We start from the raw sequence: 5201 nt of genomic DNA, 5'->3' as shown, positions 1-5201 counted from the left end.
TTGAGGTGAATGGCATATATTTTCTTCTATATACATTGCTCCTAGGGTTTCTTGAGGTGGGCTGGAGGTTTGAGGTTGTAATTTGGTCTTTTGTTTTGTCATTTTCCTATATTTCTGTGTTTCCAGTGTTATTTGAAAGCTTCCTCAGGATCTGTTGGAAATCCCCTTCTATGTTTGCAGCTACTGAGACTCTGGCACCACGTTACCGCAAGCCACTGGGCCTGCAGAACCAATGGCCCTCCTCTGCCTTTTCAGAACTCTGCAGTTCCAGATAAGCTGGGCCTCAGGGACACTGTGCACCCACCTGCCCGTTGGAAGCTCCACAGCTCTCCAATCGCAGCCAGGATGTGGAGCCGTATGTAGATGCCTCAAACCCACCTCTCCACTTCACTGCACCTGGAAGCCTGGAGGGACACAAAGAGTCTGGGCCTTGGGCAGAGTGTGCTGAGCACTCACCACAGGCTGCAGGGCCTCTGGAACCTGCAATGCTCCACTGCCCGCTGAGACATACACAGTCCTCCAGACACACGGGGAGGCTGATGCAGGCACCCCAGATTCACCCAGCCCCTCCTCTGCACACTGATGTCTAGGTGCCGGAGTCCCAAACAGGCTGGGCTCCGGGGATAGCATGGGCCTGCCCACCCTTTGGAATCTCAGCAGTTCTCCAAGTACAGTGGGATGGGGAGTTGGATGTAGAGGCCTCAAACCCACTTCTCCACTTCACTGCACCCAGAAGCCTGGAGGGTCCCGAACAGTCTGGGATTTGGGCAGAGTGTGCTGAGCACTCACCACAGTCCGAGGTGCCTCTGGAACCTGCAATCCTTCCCTGCTTGCTGAGATATCCACAGTCCTCCAGACACACGGGGAGGCTGATGCAGGTGCCCCAGATCCTCCCAGCCCCTCCTCTGCACACTGATGTCTAGGTGTGGGAGTCCCAAACAGGCTGGGCTCTGGAGATAGCGTGGGCCCGCCCACCCGTTGGAAGCTCCGCAGTTCTCCAAGTGCATCCGGGATGGGGAGGCGGATGTAGAGGCCTCAAACCCACTTCTCCACTTCATTGCACCCAGAAGCCTGGAGGGTCCCAAACAGTCTGGGTACATTTCAATTATTGTGAGAGCATTGGTTTAGAATATGGCTTCCTCTTCACCTAGAGAGTCTACCTCTGAATCACTTCTTTTCAACAGATAATCTGAAAATTATGTCACAATTTCACAGTCAGTGAAGTGTAAGAATTTCTGTCTCTGAAAAGACTCTAGGTAGCAGAAGTCTGTGTTTGATTAATGAAAAGAGAGCTGTCTATTTAACATAAACAATATGTGAAATACATCGATATAAGCAGCTTTTATATTTGTTAAAAAGTTTAAAAATCAGAAAAATATTTAGAGTGCGCACTTTGTTTTTCACCTGGTACATTATTGGTAAATCCCTTAAATCTGGAACTTAGGTTTGGGGACAAAGGAAGTCTGAACTTTTATAACTACTCTGCCCATAGCTTTATATATCTTTGTAGATAGTCTTTTAAATGCATTTGCATTTAAGAAATGGAAAAACTGATATAAATTCAGATAATTATTTTCACACTTGTTCCAATTGAAGCATAAAATCTTACAATTATCCTTATATCCAAAATGACAATGTACATGACAGTTTGAGAAAAAGTTCATCATACAGAGATAAAAGTCATTGTACACAAGGGATGCAGACAGTATTTGAGTGCTAACAATAGGAACACAAAACTGTCCACTTTTATTTATTAAAGTCCTTTTTGAAATCTCACAAGCACAGAAGCCTGGCTGCTGCTGCTCACAGCTTTCTTCAGCACCTCCTTGAACTCCCTGTTCTGGAGAATGTAGATCAGGGGATTCAGCAGGGGGATGAGCACTGTGTAGAAGACCAAGGCTGCCTTGTCCGTGTCCAGGGAATGGGTAGAGCTGTGCTGCAGGTGCATGAAGGTGAGGGTCCCGTAGAATATGGTAACCACCAGCATGTGGGAGCTGCAGGTGCAGAAGGCTTTGCACCTTCCCTCAGCCAAGAGCATCCTCAGAATGACAGAGACAATGAACACGTAGGAGGTCAAGATGATCAGAAGCGAGAAGAAGAACATAACACCTGCACAGGCAAAAGTCTATAGATGTTTGGAGCGAGTGTCTGATCAAGCGAGCCTGAGCAGAGGCATGTTATTGCAGTAGAAGTGATTGATGACGTTGGGGCTGCAGTAGCAGAGGCGGAAGGTCACGGTGGCCCAGAATAATACAACCGGGAAGTTTAGCCATAGAGGACAACTACAAGCTGCACACAGATGACTGGAGACATGACAACCATAAAGAGCAGAGGGTTACAAATGGCCACATATCTGTTGTAGGTCATGGAGGCCAAAACAAGCACTCAGTTGTCATTAAGGCCAGGAAACAGCCAGGATGAGCAGCACAGACACGGAAGGATATAATATTTTGTTGGTACAGAAGGGTATTTCCTTTTCTGAAAAGTGTCTGGTCAGATCTTGTGTCCAATTTTCTTTGGGTTCTTTGTTTTCTTGCTAATAAGTAACTTCAGTTCCTTATTTATTTAGTTCCTTATGTATTTTGGACATTGACCTCTTATCAAATACATGCTTTTCAAATATTTTTCCTATTCTGCCAACTGCCTCTTGGCTCTATTGTTTATTTTCCTATGTAGTTTTTTAATTTCATGTCATTTCACTGGTCTATTTTTGTTTTTGTTGCCTATGTTTTGGGCTTATATGCGAAAAATATTTGCTAAGAACAATGACATAGATATTTTACTTTATGTTTTTTATAGTATTTTAATAACTTCAAGTATACATTTAACACTTTAATCCTCTTTGAGTTAGTTTCTGCATGTGATATCATAAAACAGTATAACTTCATTTACTTTTCTTATCTCAAACCATTTCTTTCATTGTATTTTATTAGTGCATGTTTGTGATTCATGTGGTTCACAGTCATCTTGGAAAGTGGTTGCTTACAGCTATTGTTTCTTATCCTTTCCCCTGCTCTCTCCTCCTCTAGTTCTCCTATCACCTTTTTCACACCTGTTGATGCTAGTGGTCTTAGCATACTCTGTGTTTTATAATGCTTACACTCATTAGGGTTATCAGGTCCCGTATGTGACACATCTTTATTCCTCTTCCCCCTTTCCCTGTTCCCTTGGTTCATTTCCTCATTGGAAGAGATCCCCTTTTCCCTCTCAGTCTACCTTTTATCATTTTCTTTGTTCTGTAGATTTACGTATGATGAGTCATTCTTGCATCTCTGGGATGAAATTTACTTCTCAAAGTGTATTAGCTTTGGGATAATATGCTGCATTCTGTTTGCTAATGTCTTGTGGAAGATTTTTGCACCTATATTTAAAAATTGGCTTATAATTATCATGTTTTAGTGGAATATTTATCTGGATTGAGGATCAGGATGATACTAGCTTGTATGAATGAATTTGGGAGCACTCAATTCCTTTAAATTTCTTTGAACATCTGAGGGATATGTTGACATGACATCCTTAAACATTTTCTAGAATTCAACTGTAAATCCATCAGGAGATTATCATTAGTAGATTATTACTGAGTCAATTCCATTGCTTGCACTTGTGTTGTAAAGTATATTTGTGTTTGCTTGGGGGTAGCTTTGGTAATTTGTATCAGTTTATAAATCTGTCCATTTCTTCAAAATTTGTTAATTCATTGGAATGTAATTTTTCAGTGAAGTAGAATATAATTTTTCAGTGAAGTAGTTGAAATATAATTTTTCATTGAACTGGATTTTGACAATCTCTGCTCTGATTTCCTTTTCTTATTCCTAATTACAGTTATGAAAATCTTTTCTCTTTCTTTTGGTAAGCTTTGCTATGGGCTTGTCTGTTTTATTTATTCTTTCAAAGAACCAGCTCTTCATTTTATTGTTTTGAATTATATTTTTAGCCTCAATTTTATTTATTTCTACTCTTGTCTTTATAATTTTTGTCCTCAGTTTCAGTTCTCCTAGTTTCTAATTTCATCTTTATAATTTCCCTTCCTAGTTTCAATTCTGTCCTGTTGTTGTTTCTGAAGTATTTTAAGATTTCTCATGTGGTTTTTTTAATTTGGACTTGTTCTGTTTTTTAATGTAAGCATTCATTGCAATGAATTTTCCCCTTAAGACTCCTTTCAAAGTGTCCCAAAGGTTTCATTGAGTTGCATACTCATTATTAACTTCTAGAAATATTTTGACTTCTTCTTGATTTATTTTTTCTGTGACCCACTGGTTGTTTAAAATTATTTTGCTAATTTTCCAGGTTTGCCTTTTCCAAGTTTTCTTCTATTTTTATTTTCATTGCACTGCTATTGAATAGTATCCATCAGATAATTTCAATTCTTTTATACTTGCTTAAACATGCCTTGCATAGTATTATTATCTATTTTGGAAAAAGTCCCACATACTGCTGGAAATAATGTATATACTGTTGTAGAGGCCCAAGATACTTGTATATTTCTATTAAGTCAACAAATTCAAGGGTGTGAGTCAGCTCTGAAATCTCTTTATTAGGTTTTTGGTCTGTCATTTTGGGAAAGTATAGTGTTAAAATTCCCCACTCGAGTTGTGTTAATTTTATTCTATCTTTTAATTTCAGCAACATTTGTTTTATGAAGGTAGGTGGTTCAGCGTTCATTGAAAATTTGTTTATCAATGCTCTGTCTTCATGTTGGATTGTTTCTTTAACTAATATATAGTTAATCTTTTTTTGATCTCTTCTGATCAGTTTTGACTTGAAATTTATCATATCTGATTCTGGAATTGTTAAATATGTTTGTTTTTGGAGTCCTGGTGCATGAAATGTTGTTTTCCATTCTTTAATTTTAAGTCTACGTGCACTTTTTTAGATTCAAAAAATTAATGGATTCTATTTTTTGACCTAGCCTTCTAGTCTGTGTTGTTTGTTTGTTTTTGTTTTTGAGATAAAGTTTCACTTTGCAGTTCAGATTGGCTTCAAATTCATTTTGTGGTCCAGGATGGCCTTGAACTCACAGTGATCTTCCTGCCCTGCTTCTCATGCTATCTTCAATGAGAGAGTTGAGCACATTAACATTGATAGATGTTACTGAGAAATGTTGGTTATTTACTATCACTGTCTTCTTCACCTGTTGGTGTATCATTTGTTTTAGTTTTCCTGTGTTGTAGTTTTTTATTTTGCTGTTGTTTTTGTTTTTA

The 5201-nt window shown here is 39.1% G+C and overlaps 1 pseudogene; it reads right to left on the bottom strand.

The window, feature by feature from the left end:
- Nucleotides 1-1753: 1753 nt before the first annotated feature.
- LOC100716265 (olfactory receptor 8U9-like) lies at nucleotides 1754-3176 on the bottom strand (annotated as a pseudogene).
- Between the last annotated feature and the right edge of the window lie 2025 nt (nucleotides 3177-5201).

Source organism: Cavia porcellus, unplaced genomic scaffold (genome assembly GCF_034190915.1).
Source record: "Cavia porcellus strain 051 isolate PalLab524CR breed Dunkin Hartley unplaced genomic scaffold, mCavPor4.1 scaffold_1, whole genome shotgun sequence".
Classification (NCBI taxonomy): domain Eukaryota; kingdom Metazoa; phylum Chordata; class Mammalia; order Rodentia; family Caviidae; genus Cavia; species Cavia porcellus.
The sequence above is the reverse complement of the archived record's forward strand: the minus strand, read 5'-3'. Positions and strand labels throughout refer to the sequence as shown.